This window comes from Rhea americana, unplaced genomic scaffold (assembly GCF_003343005.1).
Source record: "Rhea americana isolate MKP2758 unplaced genomic scaffold, rheAme1 scaffold_7, whole genome shotgun sequence".
NCBI classification, from domain to species: domain Eukaryota; kingdom Metazoa; phylum Chordata; class Aves; order Rheiformes; family Rheidae; genus Rhea; species Rhea americana.
Genome location: NW_028186867.1, coordinates 523,912 through 536,998, shown reverse-complemented (window position 1 = coordinate 536,998; position 13,087 = coordinate 523,912). Strand labels below are relative to the sequence as shown.

The window sequence follows — 13,087 nt, the reverse complement described above, 5'->3', positions numbered from 1 at the left end:
CCCCTTTTCTTGTTGCTGAGCTGGTTGCTTTTAATGTACTAAAGCTCAAGAAACAGATGAGCACCGTGAAGTCAGTTTTGTCCCGGAGGCTGTTGGCCGCTGGATGGAGCTTGGGAAAAGGCTGAAGCCAAGCAGCGAGGGCTGGCCGCGCTCAGGGCAAGTTGACGTGCGCGTGGCGGTGCAAAGGGGGTTACCCTCTTAGGCTGGCGACCGAGCTCTGCACACGCTGGATGCAGTCCTGGGCTGGAGTCAGCTCTCCCCGTTAGCTGGCAGCTGGTCGCAGGAACATTTTAACGTAAGGCCCATTACAGCCTGCAAGCAGAAACCAGCTCTTCTGGCAAAGAGCGATTTAAACAGCTGCTTGGAAATACCCAGGGCCTGACTCCCTTTTTAGCTGAAGCATGTTTGCTCTAAAGCTCTGGCATCAGTTGAGTTTATGTGCCCAAGTAAATGAAAATAAAGGCCTCCGGTCACTCCTGGAGCAGTAGGTTCAAACCTAAATAGGCAGGTTTGGCTCAGTTCGTCATTCCTTGATGAAAATGCTCTTTGCATTTACTTTTATAGCAGATATTTAAAACCAAAGTTCAGTGTGCTTCCTGTRCACATTAAAATGAAGCCATGATATACTTTGTAAGAGTCGAGGGTTTAACTGATATAATTACACAGAGATTCCTCTCTTTTCTTTCCTGTGCCATGCCATGCAATTTAACTTTTGTCCCATGTTTTAAAGGACACTATTCAGTGTTGTTCAGTGGCTCAGTGATGTTATGTGAAAATTAAAGTACTTTGGGCCAAAAATTGCAATCTAACTGTAAAAGGTTATTGCATAATACCCTGTTTAATTGAAACGTAGTAAATTGGGGACTTCTTCACTGCAACGTTTCCTATGAAATTGATTTATCCTGATGACGACTGCTGCTTAAAGGCGGGGATAGTATTGGCCAAAATTTGGTTACTGCTGGGTAGCCAAATAACGTCACAGATCATGTGTAAGCAAGTATGAAATTCTGTGCTCTTACTTTTTCCTGTTTTGTTCTCGTGCTTTTTCCAAAAAAAGACTTGATGGGCATAGTAGGGCTAGAGAAGAGCCTGTCTGCCTTTTAACCCTGAACCCCAGCACACCGTGAGCCTGAAGGTACCTGACACTTAAAAGCCAGACCAATTCATATCCACTTCAAACGGCTCAAATCTATCACTTTTTTTTTAACCTTGAAAAGATGCATGAGAGATGAAAATATTTCAAAACTTCACGGTTTCACCCCTCAGTGGCCAAAGTTTTCTTTTAATTGTAGTTGGTTATCTTGAAGTCTACGTGCTGGAAGTCTTGGTTTCAGCACTGTATTTATTGTTAGAAGTGCACTGTTGTTGTTTTTCATCACACAATGAATCTTCCAAAATATTTTTGGACAGTTTCAGTTCTGAAATGTTACAGGCCTTTAATGAGATTTTTCATGAGATTGGGTGTTGCGGAGTTCAACCGCATTTAAACTCACAAAGAGAGTGAAATATGTGTCACTTCAGTAAAAACAAGCAATCTGCAGCATTCCTCTGAACTCGGAAGTGAGGATTGACATAGGCTTGGAATTCACGGCAAAATACAAATGCAACAGATGTTTGTGATAAGCTCTTACTGAGCCATAGGAAGGCTTGATTTTTTTCAGAGCGCTGGAACCACTGCAGGTGTCGTGGGCTTAGTTGTCCTCTGTATTTATGCTCATATCAGGCCTGATGGGGCTGAGAGACAGACAGGATTTTCTGGATTTTCAGGCTTCAACTGAGATTAAAAGGAAATGTGAATTCTCAACACTTTGCAGAATTAYGCATTATTTTTGTAAATGTCTTTTGAGATGTTGTTCGGAGTTTAAAGGTGAAGCTTTAGAAGTTAGTCATCTATCAGTAGCATTAATCATAGGAATTTCTGACACAGCATATTTATGCAACTTAACTGTCTTACATTCTTTGTTAAATGTTTGTTACTTGTACGAAAACTGCATTTTTCATAAGACTATGCCAATTATAATGTGATGATAATTAAACTTGAGTTTTATGTGCTCTTGTTAAAATGCAAAAATGCTGTATTAAAATCTTCATATTCATCAAAATTAAATGCTTATTTAGAAACCTTCTAAAACTTCACTCTGCATTATCTACAGTAGGAAAAAGAAAATCATGAACTAAGTAAAATGTACTGGATATATTGCCCAATAAGATTCATTCCTCTGTAATCCAGTCATTTATTACATTTTTTTTCCACGTGGTAAATTTGTCATTAAAAATTATAAAATTTCTACGATAGATGAAGAACGGTAGGCAAGGATCATACAGTATTAACAAAGGATATATATATATATATATCGAAATGCCTCTAAATACCTTTCTTCTCTGATTTTATCATTTTGCTCTGCAGATGAAATATTGGTCTGTGACTGTTGCTGTGTATACAAGAGTTGCACAGCTTACTGTGCCTGTTCCTTTCTGCTTTTCTTCTAGAAGAGGCAAAGGTGTGGTCTTCTCTGTTAGGAGGGAACACAGTCCCTCACTATGTTAAACTTAACAGGAACTTCACCTGAAAATTATGATTGTTATTAGAAATGGTTAGAAATGAATTGCTGAAGTAAGTAGTGTTGACAGATGACATAACATATATTATTGATACATCATTTTTTAGGTATAACAGTAATGTTATTAAAGTTAGGTTGGATGTTGGCTGATACTTCACTGGCTCAATACATTCTTGTGTTTTACGTGTGGGATTCTGCGGTCAGGTGTGTGTTATTCTGTTGTACCTATTCAGCCACTGCTTTCAGAGTTTCCTGGCACAAAAGGGTCCTGACTTCAGCTAGATACTTCACTCCTTTTTGAGTCCCTTTCARATCAGAGCATTTCGCCAAAACCAGTGACCTTCATTCCATGATGTCTGAACTCTTATTTTGATGCCTTTAGTTTACCTGTTTTATTAAGAGTTTTCACTATGCAGTGCCCAATTTCGTTTTATTTATAGTGATTTTAAACTGCTGGAGGTGAATGGGGGATTTGATGTCCTGATTGTCATGACTGCAAGTTCCATTACATTTTCTTCTTAATTTTTTTTATTATTCAAAGTCACTATAAACGATGCTTGTGGTTGACCTTTCTCTTTACCTGTAAATAACGATTTTCTGTCTGAATAGGCTTCCCCCAAGCAGACATCAATCCTGTTTAACCTACCTGTCCCAAAGGATCTATTTTGAAATGCCTAATATTTGTCTTTTAACTCCCTTGCTTTTTGAAGAAGCTTGCCTGCAGTTATGAATGAAAAGAGTCTATGTATCTTGTAAGAGGTACATTAATGGCCTAATCTTCATTATATATAATACCTGTAATGATATTTACATAGATACTCTCAAATTTAATGGATTATTAGTTGGGCATTTGTTCTTACAGATAGGTAAATAAAAATTTTCCACAGGCATTAGTGAAAGCATCTTGGGTGTAATGAAATTGAAATATGATCACCAACACCCCTAATTATAAGAATTAGAAAATACGTGGATGTACAAGTGCTGTCCTTTAGAAAGATGAGACACTTTGAAATGAGAAAGTAGATTCAGCCATGTTGTGTTGAAGTATGAGGGATAATCTGTCAGGAAAAAAAAAAGGATCAAACATACCTCATTTTTTTCCCTTCTATATCCCAAGTTTAATTTTCACATGACAGCTCTATCTGGCAGCCTCACCTCCCATCAGTGCAAGCTGTCATTCAAGATTATTTCAATTAAGTTCTCTTTCTCGTTTTGCATTTGCTGAGGAGTCATGATGGCACACTACCAAATTAGCAGTCAAGAAGAGTAATTCTCTCTACTTGTATGTTGTTAGAAGAATGGGGAAGGAGAGAGAGAGATCATTCCTCTTTTTCCTCTCTGTCCTGTAGGCCTTCTCCAGAATAGTTGCAGAACTAGAGGACTTCAAGACTGAATGTAAAAACATAGTTGAAGACACAAAGATTGGATTTGAGGGTTCTATGAGTTACTATAAAGATCTTTAAAATTTATTCTGTCTGCCTTGGTTGTTTGTAGAAACCTTTCACTTCACACAAGCTCACTTTGGTCTGGTAGCCAAGGAATGAAAAGTTTTCTTCACTCTTTCCTTCAGTGCAGTAGTAGGACTTCTTTACAAAAACACCATGTCTTTCTAAGTTTCTCTGCACCTGAATCTCCAGTGAAAAGAATTCATACCCTGCATGTGAAACTGGAGACAGCTTACTGTACTGTCACACAGACTGCTTCTCTATGTGGGCCTTATTGGTACTCACATTTCTAACTGAGTCAAGCCTTCAACCCATTTCTGAGGGCAAAGAGCTGCACCCATCAGACTGACAGAATGGTTTATATCCCTGAACTTTTAAAATACATGATTGTGGATGAACTAAGCAACTACAGTATTGAGTGCCCACCTCTTGTCTACAGATAGGACTAACTCTTATGTTGCTACTTTCACCTGATTCAGCTGAGAAATGTGACATTTTGCTGAGGAAGCAGTAGATGAAATAATTAGTGTATGTGGTGCCACCAAAAGGGCTGGCCTTGTTCAGGAGCACTCCAACGTGAACTGTGAAAAGGAAGGAAATAAGTAGATAATTCAGAACCCTTTCGAAGACCTGCTTATCAATTGCCTTTCTGCAGGAATGAGGAAGATTTAATTCAAAGGATAAATAATGGCTTTTGTTTCTGTTGTAAGTGCTTATTTTGGTACACTCATAACTGTACTGAGCTGCTGCCAGTTTTTGCTCCAGGTGATACTGTCATAGCTGCAATGAGTGATTAAGAGAAAAGGAGGCTTCAGATAGTCACTTCCTGCAGGGTCCCTTGGCTTGGGACTTTTTTATTCTCTTTTATCCTAATGACTCGAATCTTTCAATAGCAGGAGAGATTCTCTCTTCACAAAGTCTGTGTGAGGATGGAATAGGTTTAGAACCTATCAGGTGAATCTTCTTTCTTTTTTCACATGTTTAAATAACTAGCTAGAAAATTAATTAATGCATTTCTACTTTTAGAGGGTTGTTTGTGTGGATCATAATTTATTCCCGTTCTACCACCCTTTTGTGTTGCTTTCCCTCCCACGTCCCTGGGTGTATGCTAACAGGAACTATGCAGATACAGAGGTGGTGAAACAGGTGCTTTGGTATTTCAGCCATTTGTTCATGCTAGACCCAGTTGTACCAAGGTGTTAAAATGGGCACATTTAAATCTGGATTCTATCTTTTTATCATGTTACCAGGGTATCCTTACTTAGAGTTTACTGAGATTAACATGTACATGTCAGAACAAGTCTAATTTCATCAACGTTTCACCAGACCAGATTTTTCGGTCAACTTTCATAATCTCATCAGCACATTAAAAGCGTTTTTAAGGGTGTTTCTCCTCCCTTTTTGCTTTTTTTTTAACCTTTCTGTTAGACACATTATTCCTGTCAGGAATAACAGGAATTAGGAGTTCCTTTGCCTCACCGAGTGAGAAACGCTCGCGGGCCTCAGTGAAGGTCCGTTCCGTTTGCTGCGGAGCTAGGCTAGGCACAAGCAGGCAAATTGCTGTTGATCTAGTTAGAATGAAACCTGTCAAAAGCAGAACAAATAGGAATTGTTCATTACATTTTTCAGCGGGCACTTTCAACTCAAATTAATTTATTGTGTATTTGCAGTTCAGTACATCTTCTCTCTTTTTCCCTTGCTGTGTCTTCAGTTGACGTGGGGTTTACTGGTGCATGTGTAGCAGATAATGAGAAGCTGCATTTCAGCTCATTTTTGAGGGACTCAAGAGAGTTTACTACTCTAAATGGAACGGCTCAGATCACATAAACAAAAATGCCTTTTTTGGAAAACCATGGTGTTCTTCAATCTTACGCCAGTAAGTGTGAGAAACTGCTACCTTGGAGGAGTGCCAGTAATTCTGATTCCTGATAAAAACAACTCGCACAATTTCTTCCTTGAAGGACCTAGACCAGGCAGGGGGCCAAACATCCTGCCTCCCGGCGCTATGCCACAAGCACATGCCATACGTGAGAGCACAAGCACAAAACATATGTGAGCCGAAGTGCCGGAGGACTGCATTCGGGAAGGGAACACCAGAGGTCCAAAATCTCTTCTGGGAAAAGGCAAGGCTGAGCTGGTTGGGCCTGTGCAGGGTAACCAGGTGATGATAGCCCCGGCCGTCTCTGCTGCCTCGTTCCCTCCCACATTGGGAATACCCTGTGCCCACGTAGCTCCTTCACGTATGGAAACCTGATMGAGCCCACAGAGAGGAGCCGTGAAGCCCCACTGATGCGAGTGGGATGCCAGGAGCAAAAACACAGAAACTGCGTTCAGCACGGTGCATAACAGCATAACCACGCCAGCAGAGGGGCTAACGTTATAATGTTATATACTATCTCCCTACAGGGGCAGTTTAAGCACAGTCAGCGTTTCAGGTAGCAAGGAAAGCAGAGGCTGGCATCACGCCCAGCTTGAGYAATAGGCAATTCCAGCAGTTAGGTGGCCAGTGCTTTGGGAGCTTTTCCCTTTCCCGTCCCCATTTTCCCTCATTTTCTTCCTCTGTGAAAGATTCTAATCTGAGATTTTTGTTAGTTAGTGTAATCAATGCTGAAATCTCCCCCCTTGGGGAGTGTCCTCTTCCATGTGCTATACCTCATCTTCTGATATTCATAACTCCTCTCTTCAGGCTTCCTTCCTATTTTCCCTTCCTATCCTCTGTGCCCCTTTCTTTGCCACGGCCAATTTTCACTGAGACGTTTCTGTGTAATTTCTGCTATTTGGCTCATATCTGAAACGCCCCATCACAATACTGGAGGCAGGAAACTCAAAATTCATTGTGAACAGAGCTCTAAAAATGTCTGTGGCCATCCGGAGAGAAGAAAAATAAAAGCAAGCCTCTCTGGCAATTTTTGGGTGCAAAACTCAAACAACTGCTAGTCCATAGCTGGGGCCTAAGGCTTATTTCCATGTCTTTGTGGGATTCAGGTAGGGAAGTTTAACTTCTTCCCGATATATACCATTCATATGTGCTACATGTAAGAGCAGAAGCATTCACATACTGTACATGTAAAACCTCAGTATGAGAGTGCAAAATTAACTGTAAGTATATTTCTAACAGTGCCTGCCTGAGGCTGAGTGTGAATCTTTTTATCCCTCTAAATTTGTATTCACATCAATTTTCGCTATAATTTTGCTTCACTTTGTCTTGCTTTAGGTTGCACATCATGCCTGGCAGTGGAAGAGGGGTGTTTTTTGATTTTTTTTTTTTTATGTTTCAGATTTCCTTCTATCCAATTTTATCAAAAAGCTGTCACCAACTTCTTCTGAAACCAGCAAACCTTTTTCTTTCTAATTACATTTTTACCATATGCTCATCCAGATGGCATATGCCAGCATTTTCTAGGGTGCTATAAAATGACCTGACTTTAGAGAAGTATTGAAGAAGCTTATGAAAAAATAGAATTGACACTAGCACAGAAAAACAGTCCTAGAAAGAAAATCTGATAATACTTTCCAGTTGTATTTTGTACCTGTGATATTGACTTCTGATTGTATGTACATGCATATTTATATGAAAACAGTGGAAATATAGGGAATAGGTTGTTTTATTGAAGTGTTAAAAGTTAACTCCTTTTTGAGCAGCTGGAACTACCACTTTTGTCTGTGGAATATGTCTAAAATGGGCTCTCCAGCTGTGAGCGACTATCCAGTTTGCTGCAAAATAGAGCATATAAAGAGTTTGTCAAGGCACCAGATTCTCTGTAGGAGCAGCAGCTTTACTCAACAGTGCAATAACTATTTAGGCACTTGCTTTCTAAAATGTCATTTCCAAGTAGAAGATGGATACAGCTGATGCATGATTTTGACACCTGTCCTAGTTCTTACTAAATCTTTTGGGATTTCTGGGAGAAAATAAATTAAATTTGGGTATAGTTGGTATAGTTGAGGGGCACCAGGAACTTGAGGAAACGAGAGGGAGGGAAAGAGGATTATTTTTCACGTTTAGCTACTAGTAAAAAAAAATCACAAGTTATTATCCTGTGGAGAGCTTAAGTATTATGTATTCCTTTTAACTGTCACTCTTGTTGTGATAGTCTTTCCAAATTATCATGGGAAAGGCCATAAAAAACCCTCGTGCTGTTATCAGTTCCCATAATATTGTCTCAAGTGTTGGTCCATTTTACTTGCAGCTAATTCCTGGAGACAGGTGGTGGAGTGAGAATCAAATTTACTTTCTTTTGTTGCTGTAATAGCTCCTATGAGTTCCCAGTTGGAAGGGAAGTTTTGAGCACACAACCTGAGGCTTTGAATAGAGTATGAACCCAAAACACAGTTTCTAGGGCAGGATGGGCAGAGTCTTGTGATGTTAGTGATCTTGATAGTGTCCTTAACTTCCATAGGTCTTTTTGAAAGTCACAGATGCAATCAAGAAAACAGAACCTCTACCTCCTAATTAATAAGATAGGATTTTAACAGCTAGCGCTCAATGATTTGAAGTGTTTTTGTTATTTATGAATTAATTCTTTCCATCATAAAAGTCCTTATCTCCATCCTCCCAGCCAGCTTCCACTCATTCAGTCCATGAGTGGTTTGACATTTCCACAGATTCTCTTCTCCATTATTGACCAGGATTACACCTGCGTGAACTCAAACATAATTGCTATAATCTCAATATCTCTAATAGAGAATATTTTGTAGTTAAATCAATCTGTACAGCACAGATATACTAACTGTTTCAAAGCTAAGTATTATAAACTGTCAAAATTGAGAGTTGATGTTAACCTTCAAGGTAATTGAAATAAGTTGCAATATGGAAATGCAAAACGAAACACCAAAATATATGGGTCCACACTGATGATATGATGCAACAACCATGTGATTATGGTTAAGATATTTTAGTGTTTGTGCTTATGGAGCTGTATTAAACTTACCTCGAGGAGCCACCTATTCTGTTCTTTTTTGGATGTTATTGCAGAATGGAGTTAAAGCTGTTGGAATGCCTTTGTTAGATATTTCCAAAATAATATTTATGATAATCAGTGTCACTCTATTCATGCAGTGTTTTTCAGTCTCTTACAATAGTCAGACCTGTAAATATTTCCCTTTGGAAATACAAACTCCTTCGTAACAAATTCTGCCTGCTGAGGGAGGACTTTTCTTAGTGACCATGTGCAAACCTCTTAAAACTAGCTCACTAATCCCCGAGTGTCAGGGAATGATAAATTAAAATCCAAAGGTTGAAAAAGCATTATGCTAAGATGCTTTGCTTTTAATTACTAATATGCATTATTAAATCAAACTCTGATTTTGTTTGCAGTTGTTGTTTAGATATTTCTTGGGTTATTCAGTGTATAATTTGAAATGAGAAGAACATTAAGAAGATTTCCAAAGAAAACATTGCCAAATGATAGCTAATCATCTGAAGATTCAAAATACTAGCTTCAAACCATACCTCAGACTTAGTTCTGAGCATGAATTCTGATACACATTTGTAAAGTTAGGCTCCACATGGTGTCATGGGCAGCTGAACTGTGTTTGCAGTAACTGGCTACCTTGGATCAGCTGATCAGTGTTTCCCAATTCCTCTTCCCTCATCTTTCTTCATCTTTCATTTACTGTAGCCTGTGTTCTGTTCAGTGCATAGGTACATACACACTCCGACACCTTCTCTCTCATTTTCCATCTTGCCCTCTCTCTTGTATAGAATAGTTGCCACAAAAAGCTTTTGAGCAAAAGTGCTTTGAATTACAYTTTTGCTATGATTTTCCATAGCTGGTAGTTTATCTGGTGGAAGAGGTTTGTACTGTTCARGAAATTCTCTAAAATTACTCTCTTGAATAATGGCAGCTGTCTCCCACCATTCACAGTAAGAGTGCATCAGAGAAGATAAGCTTATCCGAAGGAGGGACTCATCTCAGTCATTGAAAATGGTAGGAAATAAGTAGCTCTTTTGAAAAGGTGATATAAGGGCAGTTTGTATTTGTGTGTGTGTCAGGGGGGAGAACAGTTTGTATTTAAAGTCCTAGCCTTTTCTTCTTCTTCCTTTTTTCCTTTACTGAAATAAATCTTAAGGTATGAGCTGGTCGCAGTGCAACCTAAACAYGTTTTTACTGTGTTTCAAACAAATGGGAAGTTTGCAGTGTTGGAGTTATTCTTTTAAGGTCTTCTACTTTTTAAAACAAACCTCTGATATGTTGTATAAGATTCCCTGGGGTACCTGTTTTGAAATAATTGCAAGTCCAAGATTACTCGAGTCTATTTTAAGAATTAATTTTCTAAGAATTCTTATTTCAGGAGTCAATGTTTTCCATTGGTAAGATAGAGATCCCATTTCTCCTGTTAATGCAAAGCTCAAATCAGTCTTCAACTATGGAGCTACAGCTGACTCTCAATAATGAACTAGCCACAGGAGGAAAAGAGTTTGTCAGTCTACTGTACCCGAAAGCCTTGAAAGAATTCATCTCATCTCTTCTGGGGTCATATTCATATATGTTGTTGCTTTCTTGAAATACATCTGGCTACAGTTCCAACATACTGAGTGATAAAAGAATATGTGATGCAGCAGTCTGTGGAAGCGTAAGATGGAAAGCCTTTTTAGGTGATGTATTTGTGGGTGGATAACCTTAAAAATCAATAAAACCTACTGTGTCACTCAGAATCATGATAGAATATTTCTTGCTTAGGCTTTGAATTACTGATACCACTGCTGCTGCTACAGCAGAGTCTCAGTACAAGATGATACAGTGGTTGGAGCAAAGCATCTACTAGCRGAGCTGCTATTTTAAGCAAATCTTAGGTCTAGTCTTAGAATTTATCTGAATTGTAGCTGTTGACGGGGTTTGGGGGGCTTTTGGATTTTCTTCCCTCTCCCCCCCACCACCTGCCAATGTAGTCATTGATCCAGGCTCAAGCAATATTTGCAGGTTGGTTGTAAATATACTGCATTTCTTCTTTGGAGGCATAGTGCCCTAGTTACAAAAATGGAAACAGCTGTTAGAAGGAAATGATTAAACAGAACATTTTAACTTTGTAGGAAGTTTGGCAAGGCTGTCAACTAGAAGAGATGACAAATGCAGAGCCTTGTCTTCTCTACCAAAGCAAAGTTCACAAGTTTAAATAGACAGTTTTTGAAATACCAGTAACACCTCAGAAAGCATCCCATTTTAAAGACAAAATACTTGAATATATCTAGAAGCCCAGATTGTAATAGGAGGTTCTGGGAAAGCTGGAGGAAAGAGAAGGGAGCTGAGAGCTTTGAAGATAGATTTGGTGAAGCAGCTGTATAAAACTCTCTGGATTTTCTAACAGTTCTTTTGAATGAGCATAATAGAAAATGATCTAAAATTAGCTGAGAAATACTGTTAGGAGCAGAAGGCAGAGAAGAGGGAATTGTCAAATGTGATGCTTTACATAGTAAAAGAAAATGCAAGTTCTTTACTGACTCCACCTAATGCAAATCCTAGGATAGCATAGAAATACTTTCTTTCTCCTATTTTTGTAAGGAAGTGGTTTCAGCTATCTCTGATCATATGCATAGAAATACAGCATTGTTACTGTTAGCAGACTAAATCTAGTGATAAGAACAGAGTTTTCTTTGAAGAATAACCCTAGAAAAAAACAACCACAGGAATAAACTCATGCTGAGAGTTTACAGATATTCTGCGGCTGTTTTGTGGATAAATAATAAAAACAGTCCATGGAGAGAATGGAAGTTCGTGTTGTGTCCAGTGTGTATGTATTGGGGAAAGATTAGAGAAGCTTCTGCGTGACATTGATGCTGCAAATGGGTCTCTGAATGATGCCTCTTGCTTTATGGATCATTTGTCTGGAGTTCCTGGGGTAATTGCAGATGGAAAAGGGGCTGGAGACGAGAGCGATGACTCTGCCCCATGGGACGCCTGCTAAGCGTGGTGTTATGGCATGTTATATCCCGTGCAAGGATTTCAGTGCTAAAGAGCGTTACATGACTCTCAGATTATTATAGATATTTATGAGGAGATCAACTTGCAAACTGACGATACAGYTTACTGCTGTACGGATATCCATCTGTCTGATGCCTTCATGGCATCTGGTTGTCCCCTTTCCTGGGGCAGGAGCCTGGGCTCTCCCCGGCGATGGGGCTAGAGCGACGCTTCCATTCAGACCGCTGCCTTCGTCCAACAAGAGCTGGATTTCATTCAACACCTGCAAATTTCCAGTCTCTCAAATATAAAGATGAGCTGATCCTTGGCCGGGCAGCTTTCAACGAATGCCATTCGTGCTCCGTCAATGCAGCAGTGCCTTGGCGCAGCGAGCCGTGGTCTCCCTTCGCCTTGCCCGTTGCCTGGCTGTCAGCGTGCAGGTTCCCCGGCTCCCTGGGGGCGTCCGGCCCCAGGAGCCAGGCAGAGACGGCCGGCGGTCGGGATYGTCTGCCGTGGTTTCCCTGGCGTCGATGAGTGGCGTTTCGAAGGGCGTGAAAGCGGAGGTATCTGCTCGTCCGTGCAAGCAGCCGTGGGACCTGCTAGCAGCGAGCGAGCGGGGAGCTGAGGGCCCCTGAGCAGCGAATGTGGCACGGGCTCCCGCACCAAGCAGCGAGCCGTTCGGCACATGCACGGCGTCGGTGCCATTTCAGTGTTTATTAACAGTAATTTAGGAGCCTCTGTGCTTTTAAGGCGTCCCCTCATTCACAGAGAAGTCATGCTGGATCTCTTTGGTTTTCTTGTCTGCTTGAAAAATAAAGATCTTTCGTTCCAGTCATGAGAATTCTGTCTTTAGGTGCAAAAAGGTTTTACAATTATAGCGCCGTGACTGAAAGTACAGTATTAATTTCTAATATTTTTTTTAAAATACCTTTTTTGCACTGGAYTGAAGTTTGGGGAAACTTTAGAAAGTTTACTCGAGTCAACTCAAGTAGTATCATGCAAGATACTTGTTATTTTGTTTCTCTGTGTATAAGTGCCCTCTGGTTTGAACTTCCCATTTGGTTGGTTAGAATCATGCTGGTTTATACGATTTAGAGCTGAATAAAATAAGGAGATAAAGAGATAAAAAAGCTGTTAACTTTGCTTTCAGTCAGTTTGAGAGGACTTGGCTCAGAAACTT

General features: G+C 39.9%; 1 protein-coding gene across 1 annotated transcript in view; it reads left to right on the top strand.

The window, feature by feature from the left end:
* Positions 1-13,087, top strand: part of FRMPD4 (FERM and PDZ domain containing 4) — a 312,762-nt gene that overhangs the window by 226,893 nt on the left and 72,782 nt on the right. The gene's annotated exons all lie outside the window — the stretch shown is intronic.